Genomic DNA, 17,312 nt, shown 5'->3' on the forward strand with positions numbered 1-17,312 from the left:
TCCAAATAAAGATCGTGCCAGTTTAATCATTAAAGGGGATGTGAATTTTCAAACCCTTGCAGAGATCCAAGGCTTCTCCCCCCCCCCCAATCCCCCCACCAATCTTTCCCTGAAGGTTAAAATTACTTGGTCATTTAAAAGTACCTTCTAAATAAATCAGATTTTTAAAGAACGAGACCGTTACCTTCATAAAAATTCCACATTCACATACAGTGTCACTGAGTGAAGAGTCTTAACCATTCATGCGCCTGAAAATTTATTACCTGAAATCTCTAGGATGGTTACTTTTACATGATAAAGCTCCTTTCCACCTCCTCCAGTCACCCCCCCCAAGAAAAAAAGAAAACATAAAAATACTGTTGCCAAATCATCCTTTAGATATTAGCTAATAAAATAAACAATATTATCAAGAATGAGTTCCCAAGATGTTACATTTTTAAGAAAAGTTCTGCAGGTCCAAAGACAATAAAAAGTAAGACTGCTTTCTCGCCAGGATTGCTCAGTATGATATCCTCCCTGCTCCCTGCAAGCAGCGAGTGAAATGTCCCCTCAAAGGTCAGGGCTGGCTGATGAGGACAACAGCGTTGATGGGGACAGAGAGAACCGATCTGGAGGGAGCTGAGCAGCGGCGAGCCAGCCCGGCCCGCCGGACGAAGAGCAGGCTTCCATGTCTTTATCCCTTAGGTGAGAGCCGAGGCTGCTCTCGAAAGCAGTTTGCCTGTGAGATCTGCCAAAACGAGGGTGTTTAAATAGCGGCCAGCCCTGGGTGAGTGAGGAAGGGAGGAGAGGTATGCCATGCTGCCCGTGTGCACCCCAGAAACCATCCCTGTACCAGGCACTGAGGCAAAACATGTGGTGTGAGCAAAAGAGCACAGGCAGGGGAATAAATGATACTTGTAATTAAGAATGAAGTCAGGCTGATTTAGCAAATAAAATGCACGTGGTCCTGATGAAACTTCCAGAGCTCAGAAAAAGAGTTCTTCCCCAGCCCGGAACCTCTGGGCTGGCCTCTAAACTGCCCTGGTTCTTATCAGAGTCATATCACATAGAAACCTAAAACCCCTGCAACTCATGTTTTATTAAAACATGTTTAGCATTCTTCTTAAAGATAGGTTTTAACCCCAAATACCCATGAAATTAAATCTCCTATGCCACTTATCTGCACTGCTGGGCAAAAACTAAAGTTGAGCTAAACAGAGAGATAGCAAAATCAATAAATCACACGAAACAAGTAGCAGTTCAAAAGTTCAAAGATACGATGGCCAGTTCAGCGTGTCTTAGCACTCACCCAATAATAACTCGTCTCCGTCACTCCTCATAGTATAGACAATTTCATGGCATCATTTTCATTAGCCTGTCTCATGGAAAATTGCTAGCTATTTATGTATACGCTAAAATAAATTAGCCATTTCATCGAGCAATGTGATTCTTATAAAATACATTAACACAATACTCGATTTTCCAGTTGGAGTAAATAAATAAATCAATACATTCAATACAGGGTGATTCTTTTATTGTGGCGCTACAGCTCTCAGCATAAGTGTTTTTATTGAGTTTATTTGTTTCAATAAAAATTGAAATGGGCCAGTGATCTCAGCACTAGCATCTTTTAAAAAATCTATACAATATTTGGGAAAGTATTGTGTGGAACATTCAAACTTATAATTTTATTCAGAAATCATTTTCAGTATGTATTATTCCACAACCTGATTCTGTTGGGAAATTTCACAAAGGAAAAGAAGGAATTCTGCCAGGTGTTTGACTCTTGTGGTGTTTCTGTGCTATAGACCAGAGTCTGGGTGTAAGGCTTCTGAAAGACAGCAGCGCTTCCCAGAGCTGCGACCTTCTGCCTGGAAGAGCCTCTTCCCTGGGCAGGGAGAAATGACAATGGGACAAGTGCCAGATGGCCTCCTCTGTCACACCTTACAGAATGCCATTGATTGTGGCTCAGAGAAGGCCATTTACAGCAACCTCTGGGGGAAAGACCAGGGTATCATGACTGCAGGGAAGAAGAGAGAGGTGTGCTGATGCTGTAAATAAAATCAGGCCAGGGCCTGCAAGCAGCCCTGGAGGCGAAATCAAGACACCATTCGACAGGAGATTTTCTTCTAGTCATCAGCACAATGAAAATCAAAGGGAAATACGGCCATAGGTATCTGCTGTTTTTGTCAGCCTGACATCCATGCCCCTCTTTCTCTGATGACACCAGCCTGATTTTTCTTTGGGGAAACGCCCATTCCCTATGCTCTGTCCTTGTGGTTCACAGCTGAAGCTTCTCCCAGCTCCAGAGGGTGGAGCCACAAACTAAGTCTGACCAATCAGTGCGTTCTGCTCTGCTGGCCACACTGATTGGCTGATGGATGGACATGTCCCAAGCCAGAAGAACGATACTCAACTACCAGCATTCTGCAGAAGTATTGGGAGAGAGAAAGACTGTCCTTATGGCTTGCTAACGTTTTAAAAGCATGATTGGGCTTGCCTCCACAAAAAGAAAACTGGCTGAAAAGAGGCCAGGCCACAGCAGCAAGAAGGTGAGCACAACAGGAAGCCAGATTCCTAACAATGCTCATGGAGAGCAGTCCTCCTCTTGGACTTGTCAATTACATGAGCCAATTAAATTCCCTTATTTGCCTAGCCAGCTGGAGTTGGCTTTGGGTCATTTGCAACCATAAGGTGCAACACAGAAATCCAAAATAGACAGTGTTCTATATGTAGCTCTCCAAATCTACAATATAAGTTAGCCTTTATGGGAAAGCAAACCAATTAAACACACACAAACCAACACACTCCTATAACTAATACTCGAGATCTGTAGGACCTCATGTATCCGACGAAACCTGTTCATCATCCATGCTCTCTTCTGCTAATACAGGAGTTGGAAGAACAAGTTGGGACTCACAGAACCCAAGATTATCCCAAAGCAAACTAACCTAGAAGTCTAAAACAAATCCAGCATGAGATCTAAGACAGACTTAATCAACTCTCTTCTTTCAGCCCCTTGTGGCTGTGGTTAGGTCAGGGATGGACCAACCCATGAGTTTTTAGGTGAACAGTCAGTTGACTCTCATAACACGTTTAAGGACTGCTGAGGACTCCTTAGCTTTGTGGTCACTGATCACAAAAAAACAGTGGGAAGGTTAGGAAGGAGAAGGAGTTGCACTGGTGTCTGAAGTCAGGTCAGCACAAACTTGCCGGGTCCAATACTTTATGAATCCTTTTTGCAGAGCTTCTACAGATACTGGAAACCCAGAGGAACTAAAGAGAACGTCCTAACTTAGTAATGGAGGAAAGAAACTAACAGAACAGAGTCCAGAGTCATGTGAGTGAAAGAGACCACAGGCAAGCTAGAAACAATATAGTAAGTACCATTTAAGCTGGGACTGAGCAGGCAGGGGCCTGCCTGCCTGCCTCCTGGCTTTTAGCCCTGGCTCCAACCCAGCCAGCAGAACAAATCAGGGCCTTGACTTCCTCTTCCTGGGCAGGAATGGACCCCAGATCAATTTGGTCAGCCTGTCTTGGAACTAGTAACCACAGTAACATAAACAATAACAAAAAACAACAATAATAGAAGCTACCAATTTACTCTTAAGAATGTCAGATATTGTACTAGTCACCCTACAGGCATTTTCTTACCCAATCTTTACAATGACCCTGTAAGATACATACTGTTATATTCCCCTTTTTAAAATGAGAAAATGGAGGCTCAGAAAAGTTAATCTGCTCTTAGCCCCACAACAGCTAAGCAGGAGAGCTCAGATCTAAACCCAGCTTTGGCTGGGACACCTGATCTTTGGACATCATATTGACATTCAACCGCTGCCAAGCAGGAATGTCAGGACCAGCCCTGTTGCTCCCACTGATGCCCTGATTACTGCTCCTGGCCTAGAGTACACCACTAACCCACTCCACCCCAAGGTGTCATGATTTAGATGGTTGGCTCCAGTCAGCAGGAAGGCAGAGAAAGTAAGAAGAGAAGGCAGAGGACAAGGGGGAAACAACATCCTAGCCATCTTATTTCTCTAGCCTCAGATGCATCTGTGCCAACTAGACTCCCCAGGTGGCCCTCTGCCTCTAACTGGGGACCCTGGGACTTCATACTAGTCTTTTTGAACAAGTAGGTTTGAACCCTACTTAGCACCAACATTATGTCCAAAACACATGCTGACTGAAATCTTAGTAAGGAGAGTTGCTTTAAAACTTCAGTTGAGGAACTGGGGCCCACAAGGGTCCAGCTACCCTGGAGGACAGCATTTCTCAACCTCAGTATTTGTGATATATAAACAGTTTTTTGAGTTGGGGTCTTGTTCTGTCGCCCAGTCTGGAGAGCTGTGGCATGATCACAGCACCACCACAGCCTCGACCTCCTGGGCTCACGTGATCATTTTGTCTCAGCCTCCTGAGTAGCTGGGACTACAGGCATGTGACACTACCCCCAGCTAAATAAAAATATATATATGTTTTTGGCTGGACGTGGTGGCTCATGCCTATAATCCCAGCACTTTGGGAGGCTAAGGTGAGAGGATTGCCTGAGCCCACGGGTTCGAGACAAGCTTGAACATCTTAGCGAGACCTCGTCTCTACAATAAATCAAAAAAATTAAAAATAAAAATAAAAATTTTTTTCTAGAGACGAAGTCTCACTATGTTGCCTAGACTGGTCTTGAATTCCTGGGCTCAAGCAATCCTCCCACCTTGGCCTCCCAAAGTGCTAGAATTGCAGACATGAGTCACTGCGCCTGGCCAACATTTTGAGCCAGAAAATTCTTCATTGTGTAAGCCACTCAGGGCATTGTAGGTTGTTTAACAGAATACCTAGATGCCAGTAACACAACCCCTCACCCCAGCTGTGATCTCCAAGAATGGCTCCAGACATTGCCAAATGCCCCCTGGTGGAGAAAATCGTCCCTAGTTGAGAACTACTCTCTAAAGAAACATTGTCCAATAGGACTTTCTGTGACAATAGCAATGTTCTGTGCCTACACTCCCCAATAAAGTAGCTAGCCCTGTGAGGTTACTGAGCACTTGAAATATGGCTAGTGTAACTGAGAAACTGAATTTTTAGTTTTATGTAATTTTAATTAATTTAAATAGCCACACATGACTAGTGGCTGCCATATCTTGGACCGTGCAGTTTTAGAGGTGTCACAAAATTTCCATATTCATGAGAATCAGATCCTCGGCAGATGGATATTTGGTTTCCCGTTCGAGAGTCTTTATATTAATTAAAATTTTTATTTTCTCAGAAATTAATAAACTCCAAATTTTTAAAGTCGTTTATGGTAATGACTTTTTAAAAATTCTATTTTTACTCCGAATTTGTCATCAAATTTTTATAAAAATTATTTTGACAAAGCCAGTTTTGGTCAGAATTGTATATTTATATAATTGGGTAACTTGGGTGAAAGATTTATGCCTAGAGATGAGAACCGAGTGCACTCTAAGAAGCTGGTTGCAAAATAATTTTTTTCACTGTTGGAAACATGTACTTGCTCCTCTCTTTGGGACACACTGAGCATAAACTGTGTTTTCTGAGGCATCGGCTCTCCTGCAGAAAATACTCTGCTCTAGCAACTCAAATAACTCATAGCATTTGGAAATAAGAGTGACACTATGAAAGCACTAGCATGCCTCTTTTCTGTCCCTCCCCAGAAAAATCCAAAATGCACACATTTAGGTGAGGCTTTCCCCTGTAGCTCAAGGTGTGATGGATTTTTCAGCTTGGGGAGAAAGATTAGTATTGATGTAACAAAGTGACTGTAAAACCAGTCAAACGACATTATAAATACATCATAACTGTCAGGATGTGTCTTCCACCACAGGCAAATACAGACCCAAAGACCATTAGGAAGCAGGGGTGGTAGTCATGTGCAGGGTGTGAAACATCCAGAACGCACCACAAAGCTGAGCTATCTACAAAGTATTTCCTGAGTGATAAATAGAGAACTTGAGATGGGATAAATAAAGCCTGATGCTGGTAACAGTCAACAAAGAGTATTCGAACTACCCACTCTCTCTTGGTACAAAGAAATTGCAGCTTTAGCAATGATGTAGGAATCCAAGAATGTACTGTCATTCTAAATAACTATAACCCTAATGATATTATATTTATATATGTCTCCGCAGCTAGGCTCAAGTTAGATTTCAGGTTGGTCTTAGTTGGTCAAGTATGAAGTGTCATCCACATGGTACACACTGTTGGATAGCTACCCTACACTCATATTTCCTCTTCCATCTTTTTCTCTCCGTCCTCCTACACCCCAAGTTGACAATATGAGATGTTTCCCCTTTCCAGCTTTCTCTGCAGTTAGGGATACAGACCTAACTTAGTTCGGGTCAAATGATATAAGGGTGAAATGACTGGAAAGATTTTTCCTCCTTGATAAGAGGAAGGGAATACAAAGCAATCTCGTCCTTTCTCTCACTATCCTTTCTCCTTCCCCATTTTGTGCCTTTAAATGCAACCACATAGGAAGGTGATGCCTGGTGCTTTAGCAGCCGTCATGTGGTCAAGAGGGAAAAGTTAAAAGAATCACAGAGATGTGCCAACATGGGACGTTATTGAGATGCTAAGCCAGTTTTGGTACCGCCTACCTTCAGGCTTCTGGGCAAGTAAATGATAAATATCCTTATGTTTTCAGCCACTATAAGTGAGGTTTCCTAGTAGTGAGGAGTTCTGTGAACACATGCTAATTGATATATCCTAAATCCCAAGAATGACAAGAGAAAAATCACTTCCTTGAGGGAAATAGTATCTAAGACGGTTCCCTGAGAACTTATCACTGAAAAGAAACAATTCTTAGTCTTTAGAGTATCCCCGATGAAAAACAACAATGCCTCAGCCCCACCACATGCCAACATCATGCAGTGCTTGTATTAGAGTGGTTTATTTACGCTACCGCACCTAGTCATCCAAGAACCCTCCTTGACAGGTCCTACGGTTTTCCCAGTTTTTGAGAGGAAGCAACAGAATTGGAGGGTAGTGAAACAAAACATCCTAGGCCAACAGCTGTTATAGAAAACTTGGTCACACAGAAGGGAAATGGTTACATGTATAGCCCCAACTACAAAACATGGTTAATGTCAACCCAGCGATAAGCTTTTCTTATTCTAACACATAACAGCAGAAGCCTGGACCCAGAACATAGACCACATGCGGCCAATTGAGCAGTGCCTCTGAGTACAGATGCTGCAGTGGTAGCTGGAGAAAGGATCCTTATGCTATCCTGCAATGGCCGTGGTTGCTCCCCTAGGAGAAAGAGGTGACAGCAGCATCCACACCGAAGCCCACTTCACCAGCAGGCAAAGGTGTCACTGGGCTGAGTAGGGCAGGGCCTGATACATATAGGGCTTGCTGCCCCCAATGTTTTAACACCAAAGGAAAAATAAAAAGATTTTAAAAAAAACAAAAACCACTTCAAGGAAAGTTCCTTAAAAAAAAACAACTTAAAAATACTGGGGAACCGGTACTGTAGTGAATATATACTTAGGTGGGGAGCAGGCATGTAGTTTAGGATAGTTAAAGATCCATCAGCCAGCCTGGTTTTATAATTATTTGGCTGGGTGATCTTGGGTAACTAGCTTGACCTCTCGACCTCTCTGAGCCTCAGATTTACCATCTACAATATGGAAATGGTGAAGATTTATTAAGTTGTGGTGAGATTTAGATTAAACAATACATGTCCAAGTTCTCACCTGTTACACAGTAAATGCTCAATAATTTTAAGCTATCATCATCACTACAGTATTTAATGATAACAAATTATAATACTACTGTAAAGTGCCTAACAAGGTATTTAGCATGCACTGGGTACTCAGTAAATGCCCATTCCTTTTTTCCCCTTTCTCTCTCCCCTCTGCAAATAACTCAGTCTTAACTCTGATGTAATGTACTTATTGTAATTTTTAAACATATTAATGAGCTCATCCCACTCAAGTGGTGTTATGATAGACACAAAGAAAGATTCAATGGACATATGATCACATGATCAATATGCCAAGTGAAGAAAAGGTAAAGTATGCAGTCATTTAAAAATGTAATTAAATATATGTAGTATGAACATTTATATTCTTATATGTTACACATGTAAGATATCCCCTTCCATTTACTACATTTCTCCGAGTATCAAGAATGAAGGCCATTTTAATTAAAAAAAAAATTCTGCCACATTCATGTCCAAATTTTCTGCCATATACATGTATTCTTTATATAATTTGGAGGAAAAACAATGCTTTGCAAATAATTAAAAAATGGAAGACAATCCAATTTCTACCCTCTTAAATTGGTTTTCTAGGGGTGAACAGTTAATAATTTGTCAACCACATAAACGGCTAGAAATCTATAAAGAAATTTTAAGATTTCTAAACATTTAACTAACCTAACCTCTATGCCCTTAATAAGTTACTCTTTGGTATTTTTCCTCTTGCCTAACTTCCTATTATCACCAGTAATAAATTCTTCCTCCTGGTTTCAACCCTACCTTCCACTTCCAATAAGAATATCTCAGGAGACCTTTTCATGTCCCCCATGGTGCGACTAAAATGTCCAGATGGGTTGGGCACACAAAAATAAATAACCCAGAAGAGCCACGACTTCTGGGCTGGCCTCATTCATGGAGGTGCTGTGGACTGGCTTTTGCTAAAAAATTTTTCCTTTTTGGTTGGCTGGCCTCAAAGAGCCCTGTGAATGCCGGGACTGATGATAAGCAATGACACACTTAACTGTTACATATTAATGTTCATGATAATGCAATCTTTCATTTGGGTGATTTAAAAGTCCCTCTAGTCTGACTTACAGTTAGATATACACTGAATGCTTCATCAATCATAACCATTTCTATTCTCAATTTTGTGCAAAAAATCCTAGAGAAGGTGAATTTCAACTACACATTGAAGAGGGCTTTACTGTCAGCCCTGAAAATGTTCATTCTTGTCATTTATACATTGGATTCCAACAGTTTCTGCCTAGACATTCTATTCATCTGCATGTTTCATGGCAGCAGATCTTATCTACAGGGTAAAAGCAAATCCACACTCATATCTCTTTTATAGGGTCAAATCTTCCATATCTTATACAGAGAAGAAAGCATCTCTCTCAGTTATGAACTACACAAAATGCCCAGTATCTCAACATTTGAAATACTTGAGGGCAAGCAGCAAGAGAAGGTCATGGCAACTTGGACAGAGCTTTTATTTTATTTATTTTTATTTTTTTGAGTTGGAGTCTCACTCTGTCGTCCAGACTGGAGTGCAGTGGCCGCTCCCGGCCACCGCAGCCTTGACCTGCTGGACTCCGGCGATCCTTCCGCCTCAGCCTTCCAAGTAGCTGGAACTACAGGCGTGCACTACCACGCCCGGCTGATTTTTTGATCTATTGTAGAGATGAGGTCTCGCTGCCCAGGCGGGTCTCGAACCCGCGGGCTCAGGCAATCCACTCACCTCAGCCTCCCAAAGGCGCGGGATTACAGGCTGAGCCACCGAGCCCGGCTGGACAGAGCTTTTAAAAAGAGGATTTAGAATTACTTCACAGCAAGAACCAATGAGCCCACTTACCACCAAGTGGTGAGTCGGTGATCACACCTACCCCAATAAATGCACTTGAAAGAAACTACACCCCCCTTTCCATTCATGTAAGGGCTTGTCATAGTTTCATGACCAGAATCTTCCCACAATTAACCTTGGACCTTCTGAGCATGAGGTAACACAAAAGAGAGGTAGCAATCAAACCAGCCACCATCCAACATGGTTGTGTCCTACCTTCAACAGTAATTATCTTCTAAATGAGAAGCACAAGACTTTTTTAGGTCAGCATATAATAGCCCCTTACCCTTGCATTGTTCCCATAAGTAACATGGAAGTATATTCAATTATAGACACATAAAAATCTGTCCCTAAAAAGGCACTGATTGGGGTGTGGGAGGAGTGAAGCCTTTGCCCCTAAAATTAGGTTTTCAAAAAATATCCAACATATATGTATTTAGCATTTACATTTTGATTTTGTGATCATTTCTCACTTTTAGCCTCTTAAAATCTCCAATCTGAACAATCTCCTTTTAGGCTAATAAATTTGTTTTTATTCCTAAGTCGTTTACCGGTTGAGCTCTTGAGGCAAGGAAACATTGAATTATTGGAATTCAGTGTCGAGATGCTTCCAGGGTAAAGGTTCTCTGTTTATTAGCAGAAGAAATGCATTCACCTAATTTGACTTGTAAGTCTGATAAAATCTCCCTGGAAAAAAACTGATTCCATTATGATGAATAATCCTTTGAGGTGAAAAATGAGAAATATACATATTGGGTTTTATTATATATTAATTCTAACAGGGTCTGAAACGAAACTCGAGTAAGCCATCTTTTAGATGTTGGAAAATGGCAAACTTCCCTGCAAACTACAAGCAAGAAGTAATTAAAGTAAATGAACATGAAATTAAACAGCACCCCCATAAAGCAGGATATAAAAGTAAAGATTATTAGGAAAAAAAGATTGTCTTCCTGCTCTATATTAATCTCATGAATTGTGCATTTACTCTCTTTCTCTTTTATTATTTGATGACGGGTTTTTAAAGCTTGGGTTTTATTAGGACTAGTTGGAGGAAGGTCTTCAGTAGTGAGCTAAGCTACAGGTCTTGGTATGTTATTATATCTTTCCCAATAACTTAAATATTAGATGAAGCCATCCAAGTCATAAAGGCAGGCTCATCAAACTTGCTGTGATGCAAAGTTGAAGGTTTCCTCACACCACCCACAATGACGAGTCAACAGCCTGGTCAGAAAGGATGTCTAAAACTATAAAAGATGGGACTTTAGAGAATAAAGTCCCAATAAGCAAACTCTACTATTCATATAGAGCTTGAAGACAACAGGCATTTGTTGAATCCGGTGGGGACCTGTCAGAATCCATTCTCAATTCAATTTCCTTTTGAGAAAAATCCCCTCAACTTCTTGCATACAGGGTAGGACTGACTCTCAACCAAGGTCCCCTGCCCTGTTATTGCCATGGGGTAGATATGTGACCCAGATCAGGCCTGTCTAATTCATCTGAGAAGATTAACAGGAGGATAAAAGACTGTTTGTGGAGTGCTGATTTCTGCAGCAGCAGTGATGAGCCGGTCAAGATATTGGAGCTGCCTATAATTCTGGAAATTGTCCTGCTTCCTATTCTTTCCCGCTCTTCTGTCCATCCTGAGCTACTGGCATTCATCCAAAACATCCTTTTCCTTTATGTTGGCCACAGGTAACCTGTTAGTTGTAACCAAAAAACTCAAACAATACACTGGGGAAACCCTTGCTTGACACTCACTCACAGAATGAAGCTCAGCTTATTGAACCTTTGTTGAATATGATCCACAATATTTGAAAGTGCTCCTTTGTTATAGGTGCTCCTGAATTAGCAAAATTTGGCAACAGTCATTTAAGAAAGACCAGGGGCCAAGTCTGCAAATCGAGAATCTTCTTTCTAGTCCTTCGAAGGACAGTTTTAGCAATTCTCAAAAAATACAGAATGGATAAAAAGAGGAGATGAGTAAAAAGAGGAAGTTGTTAGGATGTGGAAAGATAAACTGAGCCATAGAAGTACTTATTGAAGAAATGTTGATTCTTAATTTGGACTGCCAGGGGCCATAGCAAATCACTATAATGTATTTCTCAGGTATCATGGTGAAAAGATCATTGACTCTAGAAACAGGCAGCCTTGTGTTTAAACGTCTGCTCTTCTGCTTGCTAGCTGTGACCCCAAGCAAGTTACAAAATTTTTCTGGACCTTAGTTCTCTCACCTGTAAAATAGGGAAAATAATCATACCTAGAACTCAGCCATAAGCTAGTTGGCAGAAGCAAACAGGATAATAAACACAAAATACCTAGCAGTCTTGATGCATAGTAGACCCTCAACAAAATGGTAACTGCTATCACTGTGCTGAATAACATCTATGGTGTACCTATGGATGTCTACCTAGCATGCTTTGGGGCACGCAAAAATAAATTAAATAGGTTCTTACCTTTAGGCAAAAATTTGTGGCTTTCAAATCTGAAAAGAACCCACTAAAATACAGAGCAGTCTTGAACAAAGGTTATAATGAAATACAAACACATACTTGTGGGAGCCCAGACAAAGGAGTGAGTCACACAGGCTGGGCCAAACTGAAAAGGCTTCATAGAAGTCACATCTGAGCCAAGCCTTGAAGGATGAGTAGGATGTTAACAGGTAGGAGAAGAGGAAAAAAAGAGGGAGGATTGGTATCCAAAACTGAAGGAAGCAAAAATATTAGCTGTAAAAGTTCAAGGGTAGGGCAGACAAAGAATGGAGTGATGGTCTGATGTAGGCTCCATGAGCACACCGATTCTATCCTGAACTCCTAGGAGAGGCCGGTCTCTTAGGAGGCACCCAGATATTTTGTGAAAGCTAGGTTGGAGGAACGGAAGACAGAGAGGCTGGAGCTAGGCTATGAAGAGCCTTGAAGGCCATGCTAAGGAGGCCAGTTTTCATTCTACAGTTGGTAAGACGAGGAGGAGAGCAGAAAGCAGGAGAGAACATTTAGAAGTTCGATAAACAGGGCGTGGCAACTGGAAGGACGTGAGGGGGGATGCAGAAGAACAGGGGAGCTTTGGTTAAGGCTTTAAGTCTGGAAATTTATTTTTTTGAACTGAAATAATGCTTTGTCCAGAATCATTGCCAATAATATCCACAAGGAGGATTTCAATCACAGAGAAACCCTTTCGAACAGCCTTAAGAATGGGGTAAGTTGACCCATAAGAGAGTGAGCATGGAATTCAAAGCCTTCCAACAGAACCCAGAAGAGCCCAAGCCTGAAGTGCAGATACACTACTACTGTGTGTTCTCACTGAGGTTATTTCACCTCTCCATATGTTAATTGTACTATCTATAAAATGATGTCAACAGCAGTACGTCTATATAAGGCTATTATGAGAATTCAAAGACATATGTAAAAGAGAAGACTGGCTCATTGAATTGGTACATGAAAGTGCTCAATAATGTTACCTGCTATTATCCCTATTATTTTTTGTAATATTGCCCATCAAAGATGGTGAAGAACAAGTCCCAATGTCTCAAATGACTAAGTTCCCAATTCTACAAACCTTGTGTTGGAAGAAAACTAAACCCCATGGCATGTGGTAAAGGGAGGTGACCCCAATCAACTGCCAATTTTCTACAGAGGACTAGATGGTTTGTCAATGAACAATGATTAGAAGAAAAAGGAGGATGAATAATGGAAGCTGAAATAGTTTGTGATAAAACAGAAGTGCCTACAAATCAATGAAATGTCCATGTCAAAGGAGGACCTATCACTTAGAACTATGTAGTATTATTAGGCACCGGGGGAAATGCTTAGTGGTATGGATTTCTCCTGCTGGTTATATACAAAGCCCCTTAAGACAAGGGAGCCTAATTTACCTCCACAGGTAAGCAACTTGGGGGGGTCCCCACTGGAGGCGCAGGATGGCACCCAACTTTCTAGGAAGAAAGAAGAAGGAAGGTTAGCATGGAAGTAATTAGGAACACTTTCTATTATTTAGGAAAGGCGGGGGGGGGTGGTGGTGGTACAGAGACGACCCACAATACTTTTGCCCTTTTGGCCATATTTTGTCAAAGAATTTCATGCTGGTGCATTTTTGTCAACTATTCTACATGGTTGTGTTTTATACTTTAGAATGAAGTCTGTGAAACGTCCATGTGTTCCTCAACCATATGTAACGCTAAGTAATTTAATTATTTCTGTTATCCTATCTCAGCTGATTTATTTAACCCACAATTCGGTGTGAATAGAAGACTGAAACTCAAAGGAAAGTGAACGGAAAGAGCACAAACACATAGTAAAATAATTAAAAGATGGCACATGATCTGGACTTGCCTTAGAAGGATGACTTGCATGGGTGGTCATGAAGGATAGCAAGAATCTCCAGAATCAAAATTCACAATTTAGCTGATTTCCTTTATTTTCACATGAAAAATACAGGCAAGGATGCATCTTAATGTAGGAACCCTTAAGCTCTAAGGGTGCCTTAAAATTTTTAACAAAATCTGCCCCTCACAGGGCAGAAATACACTGCAGAGAATGAGTGAGGGATGCAGTTTCAGGAAGAATCAAGAAACCACGCTGGAGGCGTGAAGAGTAGGTCCAAGGCCATTTGCAAGTGGCCATGGACCTACTCTAGAGCTGGGAAAGGACCTTCAAGACAATCCAGCATGACCAGCATTCTATCTTTCTAATTATTAAAGAACAGAGGAGACCAAAAGTTAAGGGCAAAGCCTGGATTAAAATGTAAGTCTACCAACTCTCGGCCCCATGAGTTTTCCACCACATACCATCTGCCCTTCTCCTAAGTGCAAATTGCTAATAAAGTTTGGAATTTGTTAAACCATTAACTCTGCATTTCCGCCTTTTGGATGTCCTATTAAGCTAAGCAGGAGTCCCCTGGGCACATTAAGGTGAAAGAGCCCCCGATATATAGTTCAAGATAAGAATGTAGGGTATTAAGTAAGCTATCATTTATACCTTTTAAAGAAACACAGCCCTCTTGCAGAACTGCCAGATAGTCAATGTAATTATCTTACAACACATTAGGTTTTAGGTTGTATTCTTTATTCATTAACTCTATGCAAATAAGGCCATTTTTAGGAAATTGTCACTAAGTTTTCAATACAACATAAAACACATTAATAAAAAAACTTAGGTTTTGTTTACTTGTTTAGTTTCCAGCTCTGCAATCTGGAACTAAGGTCAATTCTTTTATTTTTTAAAAATATATTTGAACAAGAAAATTGAGCAAACTGGTAAATCAGAGAAAAAAAAGACTTTTCTTTCTGAGAGAGTTAGACCAAAGTATTATAATACAATCCATATTTGTTAAGATCTGATGTAACCCAGTGATTAACAAGATTTTTTTTTCCTTGAGTTATCATCTACCTACCCACAATAAAAGAAGCACAGACTAGTAAGACAGGTTAGCAAACTCTGTACACAAAAGCTGTGCTACTTACTGAGAAACAGTCTCAGACAATTGTGAACATATTTACAGATTGCAAAATGACTGTGTCTCTTGGTGGCCTGATCTCCTGGCCAGGCAAGACGCATCGATGTTACTCTCAAGGCGACCCAGGCAGAAAGAGCTTTCAATGTGAACTACCTTATTTGAATCACAGCAGATTCAAAACAAAAACTAACCTCATAGCCTACACAATATTCAACATTTAGCAAGTAGAAGGCACACAAGTTATCTGGAAATATACTTTTGGAACTGTCCTCCACACAAGTCCTGATTATTAAGTATCATTTATTAATTCGTCATCCATTTGTTCACTCGACAAATATTTGTCAAGTCCCTACTACATACCAGACACTGAATGCTAAGAATATAAAAAAGATATGAACCCAGCCCGTACCATGACTATCAAAGCTAGGATCACCCCACTGTAGGGTGGGGTAGAGGGACTACATATATGCCTAACACTTCCAGAAATAAATAAGCAATATAATTTTTATACTCATGGTTTACTTCCAACATCAAATTTATGTAGAAAAGAAAGAAGCTGCCCTTTAAAAGAAAAAAAAGAAAGAGCCAGCGGATCAAAAGCATCATTAATCACTGTCTCTTTTAAATTAAAAGGTTCGCAAAAAGGTGGGCACAGAACCAATGTGGGAAACAAATCACTCCCCGCGCTGAGTGAGGGTCAGAGTCTAAATGGGAGAGTCCTCGGTATTTACCCAGCTCATCTCCTGCGTAATGGATTTGGAGAAGAGATTTCCGCTGGGGCTCTGCTAATTTGAGGCTTGACTTTTGCTTTTTAAAAATGACACTTGGGTGGTTACTCTAGTATGGTGACCAGTTTTAGAAATAAACCTTCCAAGTGTTCGCTCAATGAGGTCCTCACTTACGTGATCTGACCCAGCAGATCTTGAGCCACTGCGAAGGTGCCCTATTAATAAGCTGCAAAACTGATTCTTTGGGTGGCCTTGGGACTCCATCTGCAGAATGGCTAGCCCTTGGAAAGCAAACACAGAACATGCCAAGGGCAACTAGGGAAGGACTTCTCACACAGTGGGGGAAGGCTCAAGAAAACCCCGAAAGCGACTGCTTTGCAGTCAGGAGTCACTCAGCAAGGAGCACCCAGGGCCAGCAGTTTCCAGACTCCCCAACCCCCTTCACAACCCCTCTGTCCTCACTCATATTAGGTCAGGGTGGAGGAGAAAGAAAACATGGAGCTTTCCTCTATGTACACAGCCCAGAAGGAACACAGCTTTGGACACAGTCAGACTCCCTTCCTCATGGAACACCTACCCAGAGGGGTTTAAACACATTTAAACTAAAACAGGCTGGGCATGGTGGCTAACACCTATAATCCCAACACTTTGGGAAACTGAAGCGAGAGGATTGCTTGAGCCTAGGAGTTTGAGACCAGCCTGGGCAACACAGTGAGACCTCATCCCTATAGAAGAAAAAAAAGTTAGCCAGGCGTAGTCCCAGCTACTCTGGAGGCTGAAGTGGGAAGACCTGCCTGAGCCGAGGAGGTTGAGGCTGCAGTGAGCCATGACTGTGCCACTGCACTCCAGCCTGGGCGATAGAGTGAGACTTCAATTCAAAAAATAAATAAATAAATAAATATCAGGCGTTTTTATTCTGTCCCCAGCCTGAGTAGACAGAAAAGTCTGAGATAACAGAAAAACAACAAAAACCCAAGCCTAGCTATTTTTATACCCTCCTCCTAGCAGCCACTGATATTCCTAGTTTTCAAGGTTTGCATAGACTTGGTTTTATTGTTTAGTTTTAGCTTTTTTGTTTTTTAAGTTGGGCCACTCCAGTGTTGACCTGCTGGGCTCCGGCGATCCTTCCACCTCAGTCTTCCAAGCAGCCGGAACTACAGGCACACACTACCATGGCTAGGCTAATTTTTTATTTATTATAGAGACAAGGTCTCGTCAAGTTGCCAAGGCTGGTCTTGAACCCCTGACCTCAGCCTTTCAAAGTGCTGGGATTACAGGCTGAGCCACCAATCCCAGCCTCTTCTTTCTTATCCAGCATTCAAAAACTGTGCATATTAAGTCCTACTATGCTCTAGATCCTTTGTGATGTGCTGGACATTCAGGAGAGAATACCATTCCTGACCCCTGAGGAACATGCTAGGAGAATGCCTTCAGAAATAACCATTTCTAATTGTTTAAACGCCGGGGGAAAATACAGTCTTCTCTGCAAACACATAGGTGGGGGAGCCTAAGCCCATCTGAAAGAGTTAAAGAAATCACCTTTGCAAAAGTGGTCACTACCTATGTTTCTACATAAAGCTGCTTTACCTACCCAAGTTCT

The 17,312-nt window shown here is 41.4% G+C and overlaps 1 protein-coding gene across 3 annotated transcripts in view; it reads right to left on the minus strand.

Moving 5' to 3' along the window:
• The window catches only part of FOXP1 (forkhead box P1), a 614,874-nt gene that overhangs the window by 290,953 nt on the left and 306,609 nt on the right, over positions 1-17,312 (minus strand). The window lies entirely within an intron of this gene.

The sequence above is a fragment of the Carlito syrichta genome, unplaced genomic scaffold, assembly GCF_000164805.1.
Source record: "Carlito syrichta isolate Samal-C Ts95f unplaced genomic scaffold, Tarsius_syrichta-2.0.1 Scaffold305868, whole genome shotgun sequence".
Classification (NCBI taxonomy): domain Eukaryota; kingdom Metazoa; phylum Chordata; class Mammalia; order Primates; family Tarsiidae; genus Carlito; species Carlito syrichta.